The sequence below is a fragment of the Loxodonta africana genome, chromosome 2, assembly GCF_030014295.1.
Source record: "Loxodonta africana isolate mLoxAfr1 chromosome 2, mLoxAfr1.hap2, whole genome shotgun sequence".
NCBI lineage: Eukaryota > Metazoa > Chordata > Mammalia > Proboscidea > Elephantidae > Loxodonta > Loxodonta africana.
In genome coordinates this window covers 6,760,306-6,786,209 of record NC_087343.1, presented here as the reverse complement: position 1 = coordinate 6,786,209, position 25,904 = coordinate 6,760,306, and the positions used below count along the sequence as shown (strand labels likewise).

Below are 25,904 nucleotides of genomic sequence, written 5' to 3'. Positions count from 1 at the left end.
CGGTTAGCAGCTAAAGTTTTTAATCATGGAAGCACCTTTCGTATTTCTGTCTATGTTTGAATCACTAACTACTTATGTTATTCCATTTCTAATATAACATAAGTCTGTATTCATGATCATTCATAATTTTTATCCTTTAGTTATCTTTTGTAAAAGACTCTGAATTACATGTCTAATTTCTTAACCTAACAGGATTATTTACCATTCCTTAAAGAGCATTCTTTGTGCTCTTCAAGAGCAATGCTGTAAATATCTCTGCCTTGTCCACTTTCTCACATCATTCCTTGGCCATTAGGCAGCTACCAGTATTTCTTACAACTGTAGCAAAGTTGAGCAGGAATGACAGGGCTGGCTAGTAAGGAGCTGTGGGTAATGTGGTCAAATCCTGTTATGTTCTGTATTGCAGTTTTCAGACCTGTAAAATGAGTTTTGTGATACCTGTCTTATCAGCCCCCAGAGCTTGTTTTAGGAACAAGTGAAATAATACCTATTGACATACTTTGACATGGCATAGGAATTTATGGGATACTTGTATCCATATTTTAATGAGAGGAGTGGCAAGTACCCAATACTGTGCTGCTACTCTCCCATCTCCAAGTCTACAGTTGGTAACGTCCTTGATAGTACCCTTTCTCGGTGACCTTGATGCAACCTCAGAATCAATTGTTTAAATTTGACACATAAGATAAATCTGTTGTAGGGAGTGTGATGGTTAATTTTATGTGTCAACCTGGCAAGCCTACAGGGCCCCATTATTTGGTCAAATGCTTGTCTAGTTGCTGTAGTTAAAGCAGATTACCTTCCATAATGGGTGGTCCTCCATCAGTCAGTTGAAGACCTTAAGAGAAAAAAGGGAGTTTCCCTGGGGCGTGTTCTGCTCCAGACTACAAATAGATATTCTATCAGAACTCTCTTACTCTTCACTCTTCTAGTCACCTGACCTGGTATTGGGACACAAGCCAGCTTATCAGTCCCTCACAACATCATATGAGCCAATTTCTTGAGTAAATCTCTCTCTCTCCATATGTATATAACCCATATATATATATATATATATATATATAGGGTTAGTGATATATATATATATGTGTGTGTGTGTGTGTGTGTATATATATCTTACTGATTCTCTTTCTACAGAGAACTCTAAGACAGGGAGTGTAACACAAGAGATGCCCAAGAGGGACGGAGCTAAAATGTTCATTAGTCAGTAAAAGGCAGGGAAACTAGAATACTAGAAATGGTGCAACCAGAATGGAATGAATGAGAATAACGACACATTGTGAAAAATGTAACCAATATTACTAAATAATTTGTGTAGAAATAGTTAAATGGGAACCTAATTTGCTATGTAAACTCTCACCTTAAATGCAATAAAATATATATTTTTAAATGCTCTTTAGGCAGAGAGCTCACAGACTCTTTACGTGCCTGGACCACACATATCCGTGAGCATCTCTCTGTTATTCCTGGAGAGATGGCTCACCCAACCCTATTCTCTTCATTTTAGGATGAGCTCTCCCTTCGTCACTTCTCTACCCTCGCTAACATCCAACTCTCACCCTGAGTCTCATTGTTGCAGTTCAGAGAATTGGCATGGTCTGGACTCAGGGAGACTGTGCACAGGCTGGTTCTGAGAAGGCTTCAACTCAAACTCATCATTGACTCTCATTCTCCAACCTGGGTCTCCGGAGGAAATGGATAATAAATAAGGCTCTGTAAGATCGGTTTGCTTGATTATATTTCTCTGACCTGTCATTTGCTTTCTTAATTAAAGTTCCTTTTTTTTTTTTTCCTGAAACCACATTATTAAGACTGAGTTTAGGTTGTACATCTCAAAGCTCCTTATCTTGCCCCAACCACTACTTGGAAACTTATAATTAAGTAACCTGGCATGCTTTAATGAGAGGTGGAAATTTTTTAAGAAACAGTGTGATTCATCCTTAGAGAAACTTCTTAGTTAAAAAAAAAAAATCCTCTTTAAGCCCTTCATGATACAAAAGGAGGCAGAAAAAAAAAAAAAAGGGATTCATTAGACATATTATTTGAAAGAAGTGTTTAATACACTGTACCCAGTCATCTGTCTTTATATGTGTGGGTACCATCCAGGGAAATGTGTCTTTCTAGACATCTGACATCTGCTATGTGTTGATGGGCTATGAAAGAATATAAAAGAACCCATGCGAAATAACTTTAAGAAATTAAGAGGAAATTTCTATTTCTGCTAATGGCATACTAGAAAATATAAACCAACCCTTTTACCAAGAACAATTTGAAAAACTGAACACAATTGTATTAGTTTCCTGGGACTAATGTAAAAATTACTACAGACTATAACCTGTTGCTGTCAAGCCAATTCTGACTCATAGCAACACTATAGGTCAGAGTAGAACTGCCCCATAGAGTTTCCAAGGAGCACCTGGTGGATTTGAACTGCCAACCTTTTGGTTAGCAGGTGTAGCATTTAACCACTATGCAACCAGGGTTTCCTACCACAGACTAGATGGCTTAAAGCAACAGAAATTTATTTTCATATAGTTCTGGAGTCTAAAAATACAAAATCAAAATTGAAGGCACTGTTTTTTTTTTTTTTTGACATGATAAAGGAGGCCTGGTGGTGCAGTGGTTAAGAGCTCTGCTGCTAACCAAAAGATCAGCAGTTTGAATTCACTAGCCACTCCTTGGAAACCCTATGGGGCAGTTCTACTTTGTCCTGTGGGATCACTATGAGTTGGAATCGACTTGACTGGAACGGGTTTGGTTTGTTTTTGGTTAGGACATAATACAAAAGTCCAAAATTTGTAGAACTGGTGCCCCAAGATGAGAAAACAGAATGAATTAGACATAATCTCAAAATAGATGATGTCTGTAAATTTTACAAAACCAATGAGATACATCAATTCAGATACAAGCAGCTCATTAACACTCATCACTTTGTGATATTCATTGATCCACACACCTATGAACTCTGTTATTTCTGTACGTAAGCTATACTTGAATTAAAGTATTAACAACAACAAAAAAAACTATAAAGCACTTTTAAAAAGCAAAGAACTAATAATAATAAAAATAATACAATTTAAAGAGGTATGAGTGATATAATGGCACACAGAATCTGGAGTGGAGATAAAATTGATAGCTGCGGGGTAAAGAATTAAATTTACCCAAATAATTTGACCTTTGTCCCTGGGTCCTAAGAGGTAACCTCTAAATCCTTGGAATTTCCTGAGTGCCTGGAGTGTTTTTGTATCTATGGTGGGCTTTGGCTCACACCTGGTAGTTTATGCTAATGAGATGATTCGAGTTGGGGGCTAGGAATGGAGGAATGATTTGAGTTCAATCAGGTGCCTATGAATTCAATCATGCCTGTGAAACACAACCCCAATAAAATCTAGGGACTCCAAAGCTCAAGCGGTTTTACGTGATTGACAAAATTTCCCATGCTGGGAAAGTGACTTGTCCTGACTCCATAGGAAATTCCTTGTTTGGGACTCTCCCAGATCTCTCGCTACGTGTGTCTTTTTTTGACTGGTTCTAATTTGTATTCTTTTTTGCTGTAATAAAACAGTAATTGTAAATATAGCACTTTCTTGAGTTATGTGAGTTGTTTTAGCAAATTATCAAACCTGAGAAGGTAATGAGAACCTCTGCATTTGTATTCAGAAGATCAGAAGGGCAGGCGTCCTAGGAAACCCCAAGCCTGCAGCTAGTGGCCTGAGGTAATGGGAATCTCCAAATTTACAGCTGGCTGGTCAAAAGTATGGGTGGTCTAGGAATCCCAAACTTGTGTCTGGGGAAGTGAGGGCAGTCTTGGGGAGGACCGTGCCCTTAACCTGTGAAATTTGACCTAATTCCAGGTAGTGAGCATCAGATGAACTAATTTGTAATACTATATGTATTATGCAATTCTTCACCATGTAGAGAAAGAAGAGTGCATTGGAAAGGTCAATGGCTGTCAAGTTACCTGCACCTGGATTTGGACCCCAAATCATGTCTCACTAGTTTGCTGACCTTGGGTGAGTTACTCAACTCCTGTTCAATGAGTTCAGTCATGCCTATGTAACAAAGCTCTTGTTAATTTTGTTGAGTACCTGGGTTTTCTTATCTTTAAAGAAGGAATAGTGTTCACAGAATAGTTGAAGTAATAAAATGAAGTCCTCTGCTCCTCTCTGTCTGCATCTTACTTTCTTGGCACAGCCCTGGTCCCACACTGCGCCTGCACCTGTACAATGCAGTGAGGTTGCACTGACCCTTTCTCATTAAATCCATGATCACTAATGCAAGTGGGTCCTGAAAGCTGCCTGCCTTCATACCACACTCCCCATATAACTATTTCTCACCTTCTTCTCTCCTGAAATCTGTATCACCTCTTCCTCCATCTTTAATTTCAGCTGGCCTTCTTGTTTTTTCATTTTCGTGGAGAAAAAAGGAATGCTCAGAAAAGAATTGCCACGAATCTCCCCTCCTGCCTCTGACACATCCATCCTCTTATCTAATTCTCTGTCCTTCTCTTGTTATGAAGGATAAACAGGTGTACAAAACCCATCCACTTCCAGCTCCTCAAGGACATGACTTGCGTAACTATCCCCTCTCAATTCTGCATTATCAATTTCTCTCTCCCTACTGGGACATTTCCATCAGCAAATAAATATGCAGTTATTTCATTCATTGTTAAAAAAAAAAAAAAAAGTCCTTTTATTCTACTTTTCTCTCCAGTAATTGTCCTGATTTTTCTCTTGAAATGACCCTGACAAGACTTTTGCCCCTGCTGCTCTGGTGGTCTCTGGTCAAGACGATGGCCTCACCACTCTGTTCAGGTGTTAATTTTAAGTATCCCTCTTACCCGGCCCTCCAGCAGCACGTTCTCACAGCTGATCACTCCTTGCCTTTAAACACCTTCTTCACTCAGCTTCTAGAACATATAACAGGCTTTCCTCTCACCTCTCTAGAATTTCCTTCCCAGTCTCCTTTGTGGGATTTTCCTGCATTGGTAACGGAAATGTTGGATGCTGTACACTACAAGGTGAAAGAGAAGGTAGGAAGGGGCTGGGCTTGGGGCATCCATGGGCATCGGGCTAAGTGGCTCAAACCCTGTCCTGTGCCTATGGGAGCAGGTGAAGTGTCCTGAGCAGGTGGGGTGAGTAGAGATCTATTGCAGCTGTGATGCAGACAGCAGATGATGGGCAGGAAAGGGAGGAAGCCTCGGACCCAGCAGAACCTCAGCCAAGAATATGTGTGAGGAGGACACAGTTCAGAAATAGGTATGACAGAGATTAGACACAACTTAACCAAGACTAACAGCAGTGGCTGTGGGATGCAGACCCCAGGGAGCAGTGAGCTAAGCAGGGACAACGTGAGAGGAGAGAGCACTGCATCAAGCTTACTCACTGCTTCAAGGGGCTTGCCAATTGTCATGGATTGAATTATGTCCCTCCAAAATGTGTCAGCTTGGCTAGGCCATGATTCTCAGTATTGGAAGATTGTCCACCATTTTGTCATCTGATGTGATTTTCCTGTATGTTGTAAATCCTACCTCTAAGATGTTAACAAAGCAGAATTAGCGGCAGTTATGTTAATGAAGGCAGGACTTAATCTACAAGATTAGCTTTTGTAGTAAATCAATCTCTTTCGAGATATAAAAGAGAGAAGCAAGGAGGAGACAGGGGGACCTCACAGGACCAAGAAAGAAGCACCGGAAGCATAGCATGTCCTTTGGACCTAGGATCCCTGCCATGAGAAGCTCCCTGACTAGGGGAAGATTGATAACAAGGACCTTCCACCAGAGTTGACAGAGAGAAAATGCTTTCCCCTGGAGCTGGCACCCTGAATTCAGAATTCTAGCCTCCTAGGCTGAGAGAATAAATTTCTACTCATTAAAGTCATCCACTTATGTTATTTCTGTTATAACAGCCCTAGATAACGAAGACAGCAATGAAGGGACAAGAACCAGCATAAAAAATGGAAGGGCATGAGGGACCAAGGAAACCTCCTAGACAATGGAGAACCTCTGTACTTTTAAGGTCACGTAGAAAGGTCCACAAGAGAGGTACAGAAGGGACAGGCACAGAAGGGGTAACAGGTGCAGGGGTGGGCTGAATCACAAAGTGAAAATTCCAGTAGCTCAGCTAAAAACAATTTCCTGACAATGAATGCTATTCGAGCACTTCAGATGATTAAAGGAAAACAGTTTCCATAAGCGTGGTTGAGAATACAAAGAACATATCCCATCCGAAGGCGGACAGAGCCACGGTGGCACATGGTGGCAGAGAAGAGGATGTCAGTACATGGTGCTGTAGTGGAGTCATTTAAGGACGTCTTGTTTCATCTACTCCATTTCTTCCATTCACATATTCCAAGGGGCACTTGAATGATAGTGTTTGCAAATGACAAATACCTGGTCCTGGGGATGCCAGAGTAGTCATAGAGGCTGATATGCTTATTATTTTTTGAAGCATCATTATCCATTTGCCTCTCATATCCATTGTTGCTGAGTAGGATATTCTGGGTGGCATGTGATTTAGCTTAAATTGTGGGTATGAAGTCTTTGCTGACAGTGGATGAATCTACAGTTAGTCTATGGAACCTCAAAAAATTGGATTTTGCTATTCTATGCATCCTTTTGTGTCTTTGCATTTTAGTAATTGCTTTGACTACTTACGTTTATACCATAAAACCAGGTTTGCCTCCTGCACCTTCGAGTCAGTGGCCTAAGGCCCCGCATTCCACCAGCATGTACTTCCAGGGCCTGTGTTGCTGTGATGACTCTTGTGCCACAGTGGTTTATTCTTTCCCTCCTTTTCTTTTCTGATTCAGAAAGACAGAGCTTTTCAGGTATTTTTGTGTGAAATTAGGAGCATTTTTTATATTGATGGCTTTTCAAAAGTGTTCTCTTCTCAAAGGAATGTAAGATGAAGGAAGGTGGACATATCTGCAGTCTGTAAAAGGCCTTGAGGATACATCTTTTCAATAAAAGAAATTGTCTTTTTATTTGCTTTGATTAAAAACAGCAGCATTCCCTGCTGCCAAATAACTCACCTGGGCTTCATCTCACTGATCTCTCTAAATAAGCTGAACAAACACGCATCACAATGAACTTCATTCAAAACATCAAGGCAAAAAACTTTCAAAAAGGCTCCCTGTGGCCATGAGGTGGCTATGTTTTCAAGACCACAGGCAGCCAATTTCTTAACATCTTTATTCTCAGCCATCTGGTCAGATGGCCTCCTGGGCCTGGGGGCCTCCTCTCTGTGTCCACGGAGCTCACAGCCACATGCCCAGGATTGCCCACGGTGGGTCCGGCTTCCACAGCACACGGCCGGCTGTTGACATGCATCCCTGCCATCTTCGTGTGTTCAGAAAGAGAGAGCATACCACATCACCCGTGCCTCCGTAACGTTCAGGTACATGTAGTTCCAGAGGTCAGAGGCAGAGAGCACGTGGGCGTGGGAAAGTAAACCAAAAAGAAAGCAGAAACAATCTACCAGCTGCAGAGTGGTACTGATGATGATGGTGGTGATAGTGATTTTGGTGATGATGGTGATGATGCTGAGAATGGTGATGATGAATATGCCAGTAGCTCATGATGGTGATGATGATGGTAGTGATGATGGTGATGATGATGGTGATATCATTTATTGAGTTTACTCTACTCTAGGTGCCTACCTTTAATTTAAGCCTCAAACCTTATGAGGCAGTTGTTATTACTGGCCGGATTTGGCAGACTTGGAAACTCTCCTTAATAAAGCCTTATTTTCTTGTTTGGGACAATTCTATTTGGAATTGCCACCATGTGGCCTATTGGATAGACCCTCCTATGGGCCTATCCTCACATGTATGGTGTTGAAGGCAGGATCTCATCCCTGCCATATGACACCAAGTGCTGCAGAGTTTGACACTGAAGCCAAAAAATGTTTAGGGCAAGGTGGGAACTGATGAATGTGTCTAATACCCCAGACTTCCCCAGAAGCATCATGGTGTCATGGTGTCCTATGCCAACCAAGGTTAGATGAGCTCTCTCAGAGCTAAAATTGAAGGTGTAGATTGATTCAAGGGTCTCATCAGTTTTTCTGTTGTTGATCTGCTCCCATGCCCAGTGAGAAATCTGGCCATACAACTATCTTCATTTTCTTTTTATGTTTATATGAATAAAACTCTAAAATTGTAACATTTTCTGCTTACTTTTAAGGATGATAAAATAGTCTATATTCTTTCAGATGGCTGAGTTCATAAAACACTCTCACTTAATATATAACTTAATCCTTACAGCAATTCTGTGAGGAAGGTATTTTTATTACCTCTATTTTTTACTAATGGCATGAATGTCATAGTTTAATGGCTGAACTAGGTCTAAACCTGTGTGATAGATCGGTTTTGTGTGACCTATCTTGCCATGGTCACCTAACTCCCATGCAAGTGATTGGGTTGGACTGTGCAAATAGGGTAATTGTGACCCACCACATGTCTGTCAGTTTATAGTACTGCAGTGGCTTGTGTGTTGCTGTCATACTGGAAGTTTTGCCACCTGTACTTTATATACCAGAAGGGTCACCATGGTGGACAGGTTTCAACTGAGCTTCCAGACTAAGACAGACTAGGAATAAGGACCTGGTGGTCTATTTCAGAAAAAATTGATCAGTGAAAACCTTATAAGTAGCAGTGAAACATTGTCTGATATAGGGCCAGATGATGAGCCCCTCATGTTAGAAGGCACTCAAAATACTATAGGAAAAGAACTGCTTCCTCAAAGTGAGTCAACCTTAATGACATGGATGGACTCAAGCTTTTGGGGCCTTCATTTGCTGATGTGGCATAACTAGAAATGAGAAGAAACACCTTCGAATGTCTATTAATAATTGGAACATGGAATGTACGAAGTATAAATCTAGGAAAATTGGAAATAATCAAAAATGAAATGGAATGCATAAACATCAATATCCTAGGTGTTAGTGAGCTGAAATGGACTGGGATTGGCCATTTTGAATCAGACAATCATATGGTCTGCTATGCCAGGGATGACAAACTTGAGAGAAATGACATCATATTTATCCTCAAACAGAACATTTCAAGATCTATCCTGAAGTACACAACCCTTTCAGTGATAGGGTAATACCCATACACCTACAAGGAAGACTAGTTAATATGGCTATTATTCAAATTTATACACCAACTGAGACAGATAGGGTTAACAGTGCTGGCAGAGCAAAAGAGCTGTTAAAAGATTACCATCTAAAAGTTGAATAAACAAGAAGCACACTCTGCCAATATGAAAAAAGGTTAAAACAACTCGTAAATTACTACCACCTCCTTAGTGTTTTTCTAGTCTCTTCCCCATTTTTACAGGCTACACACACACAGAGGAACAAAGTGTGACCAGTGACAAAGTGTGACCACTGTTTGACCTTCCTTAGCCAGCCACAGAGGACGCATAGTGCCTAGAAGACCCCCTCTTGAATATTAGCGTGGTTCCAGATGCACGCACAGCCTAATTAGTACGCACCACCATTCTGAGAAGCTCCTGTCCCTTGAAAGAAACCCTCTAAATATTCATTACTTGGTATTGTCTCCACCAAACCCATGTAAACCCTAGCCTTGCCCTCCATTTCTGAGTCAGACTTTTGGAGCTGCCCATGAGCTTTCTCTGACTCCTTTTACTTGTCGCAAGCAAAATAAACCTGTCAGAGTTAAATCCCAAATTGTCTCCTCTGTGTATTCTTACAGGAGACAGACAAGGACCCATGGAGTCTGGAGGGCCTCCGTGCCCTCAGCAATAATACCACTACTAAGGCCAAACATGAAGAAATTGAAGGGTTTACTAACTTCTGCAGTCTGAAATTGATCAAACGCATAATCAATATGTATTGATAATTACTGGTGATTAGAATTCAAAAGTTGGAAAAAAAGGATTAGTAATTGAAAAATATGGCCTTAGTGGTATTACAGGATTTTGCAAGACCATTGACTTCTTCATTGCAAATACATTTTTTTACAACATAATTGGTGTCTACAGATGTGGACCTCACCAGACAGAATACACAGCAATCAAATTGACAGCATCTGTGGAAAGAGATGATGGAAAAGCTCAATATGGTCAGTCAGAACAAGGCCAGGTGCTGACTGTGGAATGGGCCATTCATTGTTCATATGCAAGTTCAAGTTCAAGCTGAAGAAAATTAGAACAAATCCACGAAAGCCAAAGTACCACCTTGAGTATATCCCACCTGAATTTAGAGAACTTATCAAGGATAGATTTGAGGCATTGAACACAAATGACTGGAAACCAGATGATTCATGGAATGACATCAAGGACATCATAATGAAGAAAGCAAGAGATCATTAAAAAAGCAGGAAAGAAAGAACAGACCAAAACGGAGGTCAGAGGAGACTCTGAAACTTGCTCTTGAATGTAGAATAGCTAAGGAGAAAGGGCAAAATGACGAAGTAAAAGAGCTGAACAGAAGATTTCAAAGGGTGACTCAAGAAGGCAGAGTGAAGTATTATGATAACATATGCAAAGACCTAGAGACAGAAAACCTAAAGGGAAGAACATATTCGGCATTTCTCAAGCTGAAAGAACTGAAGAAAAAACTCAAGCCTCGGGTTGAAATACTGAACAATTCTAGGCGGAAAATATTAAATGACACAAGAAGCATCAAAAGAAGATGGAAGGAATACACAGAGTCATTGTAACAAAAAGAATTGGTAGACATTCAGCCATTCCAGGAGGTAGCATATGATCAGGAACTAGTGGTACTGAAGGAGGAAGTCCAAGCTGCACAGAAGGCATTGCCAAAAAACAAGTCTCCAGGAACTGACAGAATAGCAATTGAGGTGTTTCAACAAATGGACGCGGCACCGGAAGTGCTCACTCGTTTATGCCAAGACAATTGGAAGACAATTACCTGGACAGCCGACTGGAAAAGATCCATTTTTATGCCTATTCCAAAGAAAGGTGATCCTATGCAATGCAGAAATTATTGAACAACATCATTAATATTGCACGTGAGTAAAATTTTGCTGAAGATCATTCAAAAGCAGCTACAGTGGTATGTAGACCGGGAACTGCCAGAAATTCAAGCTGGATTCAGAAGAGGACGTGGAACCAGGGATATCATTGCTGATGTCAGATGGATCCTGGCTGAAAGCAGAAAGATGTTTACATGTGTTTTGTCGACTATGCAAAGGCATTGTACTGTGTGGATCATAACAAATTATGTATAACATTGAGAAGAATGGGAATTCCAGAACACTTGATTGTGTTCATGAGGAGCCTGTACATAGAAAAGAGGCAGTTATTCAGTCAGAACAAGGGGATACTGAGTGGTTTAAAGTCACAGGAAAAGTGTGTGTCAGGGTTGTATCCTTTCACCATGACTATTCAATCTGTATGCTGAGCAAATAACCCGAGAAGCTGGACTATAGGAAGAACGGGGTAACGGGATTGGAGGAAGACTCATTAATAACCTGCGTTAGGCAGATGACACAACCTTGCTTGCTGATAGTGAAGAGGACTTGAAGCACTTACTATTGAAGATCAAAGACCACAGCCTTCAGTATGGGTTACACCTCAACATAAAGAAAACAAAAATCCTCACAACTGGACCAATAAGCAACATCATGATAAACAGAGAAAAGTTTGAAACTGTCAAGGATTTCATTTTACTTGGGCGCACAATCAACACCTATGGCAGCATCAGCCAAGAAATCAGAAGACACATTGCATTGGCAAATCAGCTGCAAAAGACCTCTTTAAAGAGTCGAAAAGCAAAGATGTCACCTTGAAGACCAAGGTGTGCCTGACCCAAGCCATGATATTTTCAATCGCCTCATATGCATGTGAAAGCTGGATGATGAATAAGGAAGGCTTAAGAAGAATTGACGCCTTGGAATAGTGGTGTCGGTGAAGAGTATTAAATGTATTCTGGACTGCCAAAAAACTATGAGTTGGGATCAACCCCACGGCAACAGGTTTTTTTTTTTTTTTGGCAAAAGAACAAACAAATCTATCTTGAAAGAGGTACAATGAGAATACTCCTTAGAAGCAAAGATGGTGAGACTATGTCTCACATACTTTGTACATGTTATCAGGAGAGATCATTCCCTGGCAAAGGACATCTAGCTTGGTAAAGAAGAAGGTCAGCAAAACAGAGGAAGACCCTCCGTGAAATGGTTTGACACAGAAGCTGCAACAATGGGCTTAAGCATAACAATGATTGTGAGGACACAGCAGGACTGGGCAGTGTTTCCTTCAGTTGTACATAGGCTCACTACGAATTGGAACTGATTCGACGGCACCTAACAACAACAACATAGAGATTCCATGACTTTGCCTTTGTCAGGTTGTGCTGGCTTTCCCAGTATCGTGTACTGTCTTACCCTTCACCAAAGTTACCACTTATCTATTGTCTATTTACTGTTTTTCTCTTCCCACCCCTTCCCTCCCTTGTAACCATCAAAAATTGTTTCTTTTTGTGTGTAAATCTCCTTTTGAGTTTTTATAGTAGTGGTCTCATACAGCATTTGTCCTTTTGTGATTGACTTATTTTACTCAGCATAAAGCCCTCCAGATTCATCCATGTTGTGAGATGCTTCGCTGCTTCATCTTTGTTCTTTATCAGTGTGTCATACTCCATTGTGTGTATTTCCCATAGTTTGTTTATCCATTCATCTGTTGATGGGCACCTAGGTTGTTTCCATCTTTTTGCTTATTGTGAATAATGCTGCAGTGAACATGGGTGTGCACATGTCTACTTGTGTGATGGCTCTTGTTTCTCTAGGATATGTTCTGAGGAGTAGAATTGCTGGATCATATGGTATTTCTGTTTCTATCTTTCTAAGGAAGCTCCATATCATTTTCCAAAATGTTTGTACCATTTTGCATTCCTATCAGCAGTGCATAAGAGTTAATCTCCCCACAGTCTTTCCAACATTTGTTATTTTCTGTTTTTTTGATTCATGCCAGTAATGCTGGGGAGAGATGTTATCTTACTGTGGTTTTTTTTTGCATTTCTCTAATGGGTTTTTTTTTAATGGGTAGTGATCACAAGCTCTTCATCATATATCTATTAGCTGCTTGAATATGTTCTTTGGTGAAGTGCCTGTTCGTGTCCTTTGCCCATTTTTAATTTTTTAAATTATTTTTTATTATTGTACTTCAGATGAAGGTTTACAGAACAAACTAACTTCTTATTAAAAAATTAGTACATATATTGTTTTGTGACATTGTTTACCAACCCCATGATATGTCAACACTCTACCTTCTCTACCTTGAGTTCCCTATTACCAGCTTTCCTGTCCCCTTCTGCCTTCTAGTCCTTGCCCCTGAGCTAGTGTGCCCCTTTAGTCTTGTTTTGTTTTCAGGCCTGTCTGGGACCCTCTATTGTGATCCCTGTCCGTTAGTCTAAAGGACTTGTGTCTTTGGTTATCTTCATTCTCCCTTATTCCTGATGGGGTGAGGCCAGTGGAGTATCTTAGATGGTCACTTACAAGCTTTTAAGACCCCAGATGCTACTCATGAAAAGGTTTACATACAAAAAGAAACAATCTTTGTAACAATGGAGGTTACAGTGGAGGGGAAGAGTGGGAGGAAAAAACTCTAAATAGACAATAGATAAGTGGTAACTTTGGTGAAAGGTAAGACAGTACACAGTACTGGAGTAGCCAGCACAACTTGCCCAAGGCAAGGTCATGGAAGCTCCATAGATATATCTGAACTCCCTAAACAGCCAAATTACTGGGCTCAGGGCTGTGGGGACCATGGTCTAGCGGAACATCTAGCCCAATTGGCATACCACGGTTTCTAGAGAAAATGTTCTATGTTCTGCTTTGGTGAGTAGTGTTTGGGGTCTAAAGAAACAAGGAAAGATTAGTCCAAAGGACTAATGGACCACAACTACCACAGTCTCCACCAGACTGAGTCTAGCACAGCTAGATGGTGCCTGGCTACCACCACTGACTGCTCTGACAGGGATCGCTATAGAGGGCCCCAAACAGAGCTGGAGAAAAAGAACAAAATTCTAACTCACAAAAAAAGACCAGACTTACTGGTTTGACAGGGATTGAAGAAACCCATAGAGTATGGCTCCCAGACACCCTTATAGGTCGGTAATGGAATCACTCCTGAGGTTCACTCTTCAGCCAAAGATTAGAAAAAAAAAGACAGGCCCATAAAACAAAAGGAGACTAAATGAGCATACCAGCCCAGGGCCAAGGATGAGAAGGCAGGAGGGGAGAGGAAAGCTGGTAATGGGAAACCTACGGTCAAGAAGAAAACAAAGGTACCTGTGTTTTATTGACTAGCAAAGGCATTCAACTGTGTGGATCATGACAAATTATGGATAATATTGCAAAGAATGGGAATTCCAGAACACTTAATTGTGCTCATGAGGAACCTTTACATAGATCAAGAGGCAGTTTTTCTAACAGAACAAGGGGATACTGAGTGGTTTAAAGTCAGGAAAGGTGTGCATCAGGGTTGTATCCTTTCACCATACCTATTCAATCTGTAAGCTGAGCAAATAATCAGAGAAGCTGGACTATATGAAGAAGAACATGGCATCAGGATTGGAGGAAGACTTATTAACACTGCATTATGCAGATGACACAACCTTGTTTTCTGAAAGTGAAGAAGGCTTGAAGCACTTACTGATGAAGATCAAAGACCACAGTCTTCAGTATGGATTATACCTCAACATAAAGAAAACAAAAATCCTGACAACTGGGCCAATAAGCAATGTCAATGATAAACAGGGAAGAGATTGAAGTTGTAGAGGGTTTCATTTTACTTGGATCCACAATCAACAGCCATGGAAGCAGCAGTCAAGAAATCAAAGGACGCGTTGCATTGGGCAAATTTGCTGCAAAAGGCCTCCTTAAAGTGTTGAAAAGCAAAGATGTCACCTTGAAGACTAAGGTCCACCTGACCCAAGCCATGGTATTTTCAATTGTATCATATTCATGTGAAAGCTGGACAGTGAATAAGGAAGACTGAAGAAGAATTGATGACTTTGAATTGTGGTGTTGTTGAAGAATATTGAATATACCATAGACTGCAAAAGAAAGAACAAATATGTTTTGAAAGAAATACAACCAGAATGCTCCTTAGAAGCAAGGATGGCAAGACTGCATCTTACATGCTTTGGACTTGTCAGGAGGGATCAGTCCTTGGAGAAGGACACCATGCTTGGTAAAGTACAGGGTCAGTGGAAAAGAGGAAGACCCTCAACGAGACAGATTGACACTGTGGCTGCAACAACGGACTCAAGCATAACAACGATTAGAGTATCGTGCAGGATTGGGCAGTGTTTTGCTCTGTGGCACGTAGAGTCACTATGAGTCAGAACTGACTTGATGGCATGTAACAACAACAACAAAGGTCAAGAAGGGGAGAATGTTGACATTTCGTGGGGTTGACAACCAATGTCACAAAACAGTATGTGTATTAATTGTTTAATGAGAAACTAGTTTGTTCTGTAAACCTTCATCTAAAGTACAACAAAAAAAATTAACAAAACAAAACCATTATTGGGAAAATGTTGCTGTGGACTGTAAGTGAACTCTAACACAGCCTTCTGAGAATAAATTATTAGTATTCAACACTTATTAAGAAAAATTCAGTTAAAATCCCAATCTTAAAAAATTCTTTGGAGCAGAGAAAGGTCCCTGGATAGTAAGGACAGGGTGACAATATTGTGTGCCTTATTTCAGCACATATACTCTGTCCTATAGGGTTTATTTCAGCAACGCACTCTAAATTGATGAGTGTGTAAAATTTTCGTAAGTGCCCAAAGAAGTTGGTATTATAACTGCTTAGAGAATGTGACAGTCAAGCTCAAATAGTTGAAGGGATTTATGCATTCTCGTAGAGCTACCGAAGGCAGCTCTATCCAGCTAAATTGTCGGGCTGGCAAGAGAAGGACGTTATCAATCACCAAATCAAAACCTAACATGATGCTATTAAGCCAATTCTGACCCACAGCTGCCCATGTGTTACAGCGTAGAACTGCTCCTCAGGGTTTTCTGGGCTGTGATCTTTACAGAAGCAGATCTCCAAGACTGTCTTTGAAGGAGCCTCTGAGTGAATTCAAACTAACAACCTTTAGGTTAGTAGGTGAGGGAAAAGTGTTTGTGCCATCCATGAATCTCTTATAAATCACAGGGGTCAACAAACTTGCTCTAAAAAGGGCCAGTTTATAAATAATTTAGGCTTTGTGGACCACAGAATAAACAAATGGGCCCGTCTTTGGTTTTCTTCTTTCCCTTTTTTGTAGACTTTATTCACAAAAATAGAAGATTCACCTCTGATCTACCACCTTGTCCTTGAGAATGGCTGACATTAGCTGGAGTGCCTTCATCTCATTACTGTGTGAGTATACACTATGTCCACATGATAAATGCTGGCATATGGATAATGACATTAATTAGTGTTCTGCTGACACTGTGTTTACAGTTGCTAATATGGGTTCTTACTCACCTGAGCCTTACACTGAAGAAAATATTTTTCTTTCTTTGGTTGAGGTAACTTTCAGCCATACACTGCATCCCAGGTGTCAGCTTTATCATTAGGTGCCTATTGGAGTCCTGGTGGTATAGTGGTTAAGAGCTCAGCTGCTAACCAAAACGTTGTCAGTTCAAATCCACCAGCCGCTCTTTGAAAACCCTATGGGACAGTTCTACTCTGTTCTATAGGGTCACTATGAGTCGGAACAGACTCGATGGCAATAAGTTTTTTTTGTTTTTGGCCTTTTTACAGTGGTGGTTAAGATATGTCCGCTAACCAAAAGGTTGGCAGTTCAAATCTACCAGCTGCTCTTTGGAAACCCTGTTGTGCAGTACCATGCTGTCCTATAGGGTTGCTCTTAGTCGAATTTAACTTGAGGATGATGGGTTTTATAGAATATGAAGTCCTTTTCACAGGGTTCCAAGTGTCTTTATTTTCCAGGTAATTTGTCTTTCAGGTGCTCCGTGTGAATTCTCCAGGGCTGAATTCTCACTATATGCTACAGAGGATGGGGGCTTAGTGCTTTCTTCTGGTAACCACTGCAGTCTTTCAGGAAGGAGCTGGATGATGCCTGACATTGAGCTCAAAAGTACAGAGAACTGGGCAGGCTGCTCAGGGGAACTGGCTGACAGAGGGGCATTGGGACGACCAGGTGGGAAGGATAGGACACTTGATCCTTACCAGCACCTCTTACGAAAGTACACTGTAATGTAACGTGGAGAGGGAGAAAGATGGGCTACCAGGAGGCTATCAGAGTGTCAGTGACATGTTTCAGGCACCCCTATGTAATGTCTGGAGCTGCTGGGTGGTGCAAACCGTTAAAGCAACTTGACTGCTAACTGAATTGTTGGAGGTTCAAGTTCATCCACAGGTGCTTCAGAGCAAAGTCTTGGTGATCTACTTCTGAAGAATCAGCTATTGAAAACCCTGTGGAGGGTAGTTCTGCTTGATACACGTGAACTGAGATCAAATCGACAGCAACCAGTTATCCCATGGCTTTTGAAAAAATACAATAAAATACACTTTCTTTAATTTGGTTATTGGTGGTCCTTGGAGTCAATAAAGAAAGAAATTAATAGAAGAAAGCCTGTTTTACTCTTCAGGTGTGAGAAAATCAGAAAGCATCTAACTTATGTTTTTTCTCTGTTTTACCTAATCTGAGCCCCGTGATCCTCCTTTTCAGCAAGACAAGAAGGCTCCCCTCGTGTGGAGTCAGCATACCATGTGCAAGCGTTCTCAGCGACAAAGGAGGCTCAGAATGGAGGTGTGACCTGCTGTGCCCTATGCCGGACAAAGAAGCCCTTTAAAGGCAATTGGCACTAATGGAGGAGGATCACATGGGACCCAGGCTCTGGGAAGCCATCTTTCTAGCTGCCTCCCTGTGATCCTGTCTGACTTTGCTTTCTACAGCTGGAGTGCTCTGATGGAAGACGTGGGCTTGCTTTCAATAGCACGAGTGACAGTGATAAATCTTTCCTATTCATAAGCCACTCATTTGAAAGGCTTCTTCAACAGCTCATTGTAAATCATGAAAAAACATGCAGCTTCCAAATGCCTCCATTTTGAAGGAAGGGTCTGCCTGACATTTAGGTCTTCAAGAGATTTCTATCTAAGGGCAATATCGGAAGAAAATAGTGAATGATGTTGGCTGCTGACAATGACCTTAGTGATGCCCAAGGCTCATAATGATGCTTTTATCAGTCAAGGTGATTGTAGAAGAAGAAATCTAGCCCAGATGTTTCCAGAGATTGGGCTGGAAGAGCTAGTCTGCCAAGTGTGGCCTTGTTTGAAGGAAATAACAAAAGAAGGTGTTATGGATAGAATTGTGTCCCCTCAGAACATGTGCTCTAAATCATAACCCCTATACCTATGGAGGGAGCCCTGGTGGCACAGTGGTTAAGAGCTCAGCTGCTAACTAAAAAGTCGGCAATTGAAAATCACCAGTTGCTCCTTGGAAACCCTATGGGGCAGTTCTACTCTGTCCTATAGGGTCTCTTAGTTGGAATTGGCTTGGGGATGGCAGTGGGCATATCTGTGGAGAGAAGACCCTCGGTGAAATGGTTTGACACAGTAACTGGAACAATGGGCTCAAACATAGCAACAACTGTGAGGATGGCGCAGGACAGGGCACTATTTCATTCTGTTGTATATAGGGTCACTATGAGTCAGAACCGACTCAATGGTACCAAACAGTATACCTGTGGATGGAAGAAGCCCTCGTAGCACGGTGGTTAAGTGCTTGACTGCTAAAAGAAAGGTCAGTGGTTCAAGTCCACCAGCCTCTTCAAAGGAAAAAGATGTGGCAGTCTGTTTCCCTAAAGATTACAGCCTTGGAAACCCCATGGGGCAGTTCTACTCTATCCTATAGGGTCGCTAGGAGTCGGAATAGACTCCAAGGAAATGGGTTTGGATTTTTTTTGGTTTTTACCTGTGGACCTGATGCCATTTGGGAACAGGGTTTTCTTTGTTATGATTATGATCCATATCAGTGTAGGGTGTGTTTTAAACCAGTCACTTGTGATATATAAAAGAGCAGATTAGACACAGAGAGAAACAAGCAAGCACAAATGGGAAAAGATAGATGCCATGTGGAGGTCTCCAAGGAACACTGAGAAGAACACTAGAGGAGCTGAGGTGATGATCTCCCCCAAGAGCGGACAGAGAGAGCCTGTCCCTAGAGCCAGCACCCTGAATTTGGACTTCGAACCACTTAAACTCTATGAAAAAAATTTCTGTTTTTTTTAAGCTACCCACTTGTGGTATTTCTGTTACAGTACTGTTACTGTATTTTTATGCTAATAACTCAAGTTATATATATATATATATATATATATATATTTTTTTTTTTTTTTGCCAATTTAGTCCCCCTCCCTCAAGGTATTTTTGCAAGCATGCTATGCTAATTTTTTTTTTTTTTTTATGTGTTGCTGGGCTGCTAACCGAAAGGTTGGGGATTGGAGTTCAAGGCACCTCAGAGGAAAGCTGTGGTGATTCCGTTCTGAAAAGCTGGTCACTGAAAACCCTATGGAGCGCAGTCCTACTCTGACACACAAAGGGTCCTCAGGAGTCAGAGGTGACTCCACAGAAAAAGGTAAGTGGGAGCTGGGGCTGTGGAGAAGGGGTGTCAGAAGCATGGTCTACACCAGAAAATGGGCCAGACGCACCCTGACATCTCTCTTCCCTCTAATCTCCTACTGGAGCCTCCCTTTGGCTGAACCCAAAGGGAAGCCAGTGTGCATGGGAGCCCTGGGAATCAGTCCACAGGGGCCGGCGCCCAAGGCACAGAGCAGAGCAGAAAAGGATGCTAAAGGACCTCGTTGTATGGAAGTACACAGGCTTAGACATTACTTTTTTTTTTTAATTATATATTTTTTGTGTTTTTGGTGAAAGTTTACAAAAAATTAGATTCCCATGTAACAATTTCTATACATATTGCTCAGTGACATTGGTTACATTTTTTTGCAATGTGTCAACACTCTCATTATTTCCATTCTGGCTGTTCCATTTCCATTAATCTAGGTTCCCTTCCCCCCACCCCCCTTACCTCTCATCTTTGCTTTAGGGTAAATATTGATCCTTTGGTCTCATATATATGATTTTTTAAAAGAGCTCAGTACTCACTGGTGATATTTATTTTATGAGCCAATCTGTTATTTAGCTGAAAGGCGACCTCTGGGAGTGGTTTCAGTTCCAAGTTTAAAGGGTATCTCAGGACAATAGTCTCAGGGGTTCCTCTTGTCTCTACTGGACCAGTAAGTCTGGGCTTTTTTAAGAATTTGAATTTTGTTGTACATTTTACTCCCATTCTATCCAGGATCATCTGTTGTGTCAAAATAGTCGGCAGAGGTAGCTGGGCACCATCTAGTTCTTCTAGTCTCAGGACAGATAAAGACGTGATTTGTGTGGGCTACTAGTCCTGAAGAGTAGTTTCTCCTTTAAGTCTTTGGTTTCCTTCTTTCTTTTATGCTCCAGATGAGTTGAGACCAATAGTTCTATCTTAGTATACATTACATTTTGAAGGAGCTAGAGACTTGGCACACTTGGCCTTTTTGTTCTTCTGCTCTGCAACCCATGGTACGGAGGAGTAGGCTGGCTGTGCTTGTAATTGTTTGCCTAGAAAGAGAGATCTGTAGCCTTTTAGGAATGCCTGAGTGGTGAAAATGATTAACATGCTCAGCTGCTAACCCAAAGGACGGGGGTTGGAATCTACCCAGAGGCACCTTAGAAGAAAGGCTTGGTGATCTACTTCCGAAAAACTAGCCCTTGAAAACCTGTAGAGCACGGTTCTACTCTGACACTAATGGGGTCATCATAGGTTGAAGCTGACTTGAGGGCAACTGATAGTCTTTAAAGCCTAAGACATTGCATGGGAGGATTCTGACTACATCTACCGTAGATGGGATGTTAGAAACATGGAGTGCCTGTTTTTACAGCTGGCTTAGAGTTAATTACTGAGTTTGAGAGACAGGAGGGAGATAGAGGACTGAGGACTCCCAGTGATGGCTCTCGTTCATCTCTGCACTGCGGCTCTTTGCACAGTAACTGGCTTAGAGTGGGGGCACTAGAGAATGCATAAAGGGGTGAATGGATTCCATTCAATACATAAGTGAATTTCTAGGTGAAGAAATTAAGCACCAAAGGTAGTAATGACTCCCTGTACATCATTCACAGTAGAGCTAGGGTGTGGTCTAGGACCCCCAACACCTGGAGCTTCTTCTGCCAACCCCAGCCTCCACAGAACCATGGAATTACTGAGTTGAAGACACCCCAGGGTTTGGTGCTTGAACTAGCTGGGCATATCACACATAGACATGTGCCAATGGGAAGAAAACTGGGGTAGTTGCATATTTTAGACTTATCCAGGTTTGTCATTCTCTGTGACATTTGTACCTCATAGCCACATAGCGCAGGGACCACAGAAGGCCAAGAAGAGACCTGTGCTCACAATGGGAATTAATGGTGGCTCAGCGGTTAAGTGCTCATCTGCTAAATGAAAAGTCAGCCTTTGAACCCACCAACCGCTCCATGGAAGAAAGATCTGGCAGTCCACTTCTGTAAAGATTTCAGCCTCAGAAACCCTGAGGGGCAGTTTCCCTCTGTCCAGTAGGGTCACTATGAGTCGGAATCGACTGGACAGCAACAAGCTTTGGTTTGGTTTTGGGTTTTCGAAGATGAAGGAGTCCCTGGGCAGTGCAAATGATTAATGCACTCAGCTGCTAACCAAAAGGTGGAGGTTCAAGTCCACCCAGAGGCACCTTGGAAGAATGGCCTAACGATCTATTTCTGAAAAAGCAGCCATTGAAAACTCCAGGGAGTACATTCTACTGTGAAACCTGTGGGGTCGCCAGAAGTCAGAGTCAGCTCTACAGCAACTGGCTGACCTGCAGTCTGAGCGAGCACAGACAGGAGGGTTGACCTGCAGTCTGAGCGAGGGCAGACAGGAGGTGGAGCAGGCCTTTGGGTCTGCGTCGTGTCTGCATGAGTATTTGCGGTGGGCGGAGACCTGGATTTTATACATATCCATTTTTATACGTGTGTTTTATGTATGTGTGTGTCTGTGTATACGGTACGTGTGTCTGTGTGTGGTATGTGTATGTATGTGTGTCTGCATATGTGCGTATTTTGTCTGTGTGTGATATGTGTGTCTGCATGTGGTAATGTGTGTGTGGTATGCATGTCTGTTGTGTGTGGTATGTGTGTCTGTTGTGTATGTGTGTATATATGTGTGGTCTGTGTCTATGTGTGCACACGTGTGTATGCATAAGTCTGTGTGTGTGGTATGTGTATCTCTTATATGTGTGCATATGTGTCTCTGTGTTGTATGTGTGTCTGTGTATGGTATATGTGTCTGTGTATCTTTGTTTTGTGTGGTATGTGTGTCTGTGTATCTGTGAGTTGTATGTGTACCTGTTTGTCTGTGTGTGGTATATGTACCTGTATCAGTATGTGGCATGTGTACCTGTGTGTGTATGGCGTGTGTGTGGTATGTATGTCTGTGTATCTGTGTGTGGTATGTGTGTCTGTTTATCTGTGAGTGGTATGTGTACCTGTGTGTCTTTGCATATGATATGTGTATATGGGTGGTATGTATAACCATATGTCTGTGTGTGATATGTGTCTGTGTATCTGCGTATATTATGTGTCTGTGTGTAGTGTGTGTGTCTGTGTATCTGTGAGTGGCATATGTATCTGTATGTCTGTGTGTGGTATGTGTGTCTGTGTGTGGTATATGTGTCTGTGTATCTGTTTATGGTGTGTGTGTCTGTGTGTGGTATATTCGTGTGTCTGTGTGGCATGTGTATTTCTCTATTTGTGTATATGCATGTGTGTATGTGTGGTGTGCACATGTGTATAAATATACCCATGTCTGTGCATTGTACATGCACATATTCAGTGCTTCTTCCAAATGTATAAACAAATCTTGCCATGCCTCCCTGCCCCAGCAGTGCTGGCAGGCCTCTCTCCCCACAGGCCCAGGAGCACCCTTGGATGACCAGGCCACCTGGCCTCCACATTAACCTTCACTGCCCACGCTGTCTGCTCCTTCCCCCCAACTTCATACTAGAGGTATGCACCCTCCACTGTCCCCCCTGCTGCCTGTGCCCCCAGCAGACCCTAGGGGCCCTGGTGGGAGGTGGGGCCCCCTCGTGGGCACTCCTTTGTCAGGGGGTGGCTGGTGTCCTTGGAGCTGAGGAGACAGCCTTGGCAGATCCTCTCCAATCACCAGCTCCATCTGTCCAGAGTGGAGTATGCCACCCCGGTGTTAAAAATAGATCAGGCTCCCACGGATGAAGCAGTAAGACTTTAGGAGAGGGATTCCTACTTGGTGTAAACAGCAGGAAGGGGTGTAAACTGCAAAGGATCTTGCTGTGTTCTCTTAGGGATGGGGATGTTGAGACACTTAACCAAACAAAGCCAGCCAAACCAGGCATGGGCAGCTCATCTGTGTCCCTCTGTGGGTTTCCTGGCCACACACACTCAGAAGCTGAAAAAGAGCTTCATATTATTTGGACCTGTATATATTCGTTGGCTAGTTTTCCTTTTCAGCATTAGTAAAGGCTTCTGCTCTGTTTGAACTTTAAAAACCAAACCCACTTGAGCATCTTGATCAACCTTAAATTGGAATTATTTTTTTAATGCGTGGTTGGAAAGCTTCAAGCTGGCTATGGTTATTTGTATATCCTGCTTCAAAGTAAAGGAAGAATGTAACCCAGTCTGCCAAAAGCCCAGAGCACATCGGCATGCAATTGTGAACAACAACGAGCAGGGTACTGTCGTTCAAAGTTGGCCTGGTTTGCAAGGCAGGAGTTGGTGGGATGTTATTGTGATTACCCAGTGGTTACTGCAATATTCTGGAAACTTGAAGCCTGTCTTTCCTGGCAGCATCTGAAAAGAAGGGGAGGGGTTGTAGCGTGAGGGCAAAGCAAAAGTCCGCTCTAGGGACAGGAGGAAGGGAGGCCAGTGTGCCCTGGGGAAAAGGCTGCAGATGGGGTCTGCAGACGGGTGGAACTGGTGAAGCTCATCTTCAGAGCTCTATGGTCTTTAGCTTGGAAACCCCTCCTACCCCCCCCCATCTTCCTTATTTAAAAAACATCTCCTTTCAGAATGACTGTGACTTTTCCAAGTCCTCTGGTCTCCCCAGCCAGACCCAAGCCTTTGTAGGAAGCACACTGTGCTTTAGGTAACTAACCTGCTGGCCACTCATCCCAAATGCTATTCCCTGTGCTGTGTTGAGCTGATTTACAGGTGAACAGAAGGAACAAGTCTGCCTTGGAAGAAGTACAGCTAGAACGCTCCTTGGAAGTGAGGACGGCAAGAGTTCATCTCACATACTTTGGATATGTTATCAAGAGGGACCAGTCCCTGGAGAAGGACATCATGCTTGGTAAAGTAGACAGTTGGTAAAAAAGAGAAAGACCCTCAAAAAGATGATTTAACACAGTGGGTGCAACAGTGAGCTCAAGCATAACAATGATTACGAAGATGGCTCAGGACTGGGCAGTGTTTTGTTTGTTGTACGTTGGGTCACTATGAGTTGGAATAACAATAACAACAACAACAGCAACATCTTATGGTGCTCTCCCTCTTCCCCTAGACTGTTGTTGTTGTTAGGTGCCATCGAGTCTGTTCCGACTCCTTGCGACCCTATGTACTACCGAAAAAAACAATGCTTGGTCCTGCGCCATGCTCTCAATCGTTGTTATACTTGAGCCCATTGTTGCAGCCACTGTGTCAATCCATCTCCTTGAAAGCCGTCCTCTTTTCTGCTGTCCCTCTACTTTACCAAGCATGATGTCCTTCTCCAGGGACAGATCCTTCCTGACAACATGTCCAAATTATGTAAGATGAAGTCTCACCATCCTTGCTTTTAAGGAGCATTGTGGTTGTACTTCTTCCAAGACAGATTTGTTCTTTCTTTTGACAGTCCATGGTATATTCAATATTCATCACCAACACCATAATTCAAAGGTGTCAATTCTTCTTCAGTCTTCTTTATTCATTGTGTAGCTTTCCCATGCATATGTTGCAATTGAAAATGCCATGGCTTGGGTCAGACACACCTTAGCCTTCAAAGTGACATCTTTGCTTTTCAACATTTTAAAGAGGTCCTTTGCGGCAGATTTGCCCAATGCAATGTGTCTTCTGATTTCTTGACTGCTGCTTCCATGGATGTTGATTGTGGATCCAAGTAAAATGAAATCCTTGACAACTTCAATCTTTTCTCCGTTTATCATGAGGTTGCTTATTGGTCCAGTTGTGAGGATTTTTCTTTTCTTTATGTTGAGGTGTAATCCATACTGAAGGCTGTGGTCTTTGATCTTCATTAGTAAGTGCTTCAACTCCTTTTTACTTTCGGCAAGCAAGGTTGTGTCATCTGGCCAAAGCAGTTGTTAATGAGTCTTCCTCCAAAACTGATGCCTCATTTTCCTTCATATAGTCCAGCTTCTCAGATTATTTGCTCAGCATACGGATTGAATAAGTATGATGAAAGGATACAACCCTGACACACACCTTTCCTGACTTTAAACCACTCAGTATCTCCTTGTTCTGTCCGAACAACTGCCTCTTGATCTATGTACAGGTTCCTCATGAGCACAATTCAGTGTCCTGGAATTCTCAGTCTCCTCAGTGTTATGTATAATTTGTTATGATCCACTCATTTGAAGGTCTTTGCATAGCCAATAAAACACAGATATTTTCTGCTTTCAGCCAGGATCCATCTGATATCAGCAATGATATCCCTGGTTCCATGTGGTCTTCTGAATCCAGCTTGAATTTCTGGCAGTTTCCTGTTGATATACTGCTGCAGTCGCTTTTGAATGATCTTCAGCAAAATTATACTTGTGTGTGGTATTAATGACATTGTTCAATAACTTCCACATTGGATTGGATCATCTTTCTTGGGAATAGG

General features: G+C 42.0%; 1 long non-coding RNA gene across 1 annotated transcript; it reads left to right on the top strand.

Moving 5' to 3' along the window:
* Positions 1-1,115: 1,115 nt before the first annotated feature.
* LOC111749987 (uncharacterized) lies at positions 1,116-19,578 on the top strand. The gene is made up of 4 exons (XR_002785148.2): positions 1,116-1,715; positions 3,919-4,013; positions 16,263-16,357; positions 19,439-19,578. It is a non-coding gene; the product is annotated as an uncharacterized LOC111749987 (long non-coding RNA).
* Positions 19,579-25,904: the final 6,326 nt, after the last annotated feature.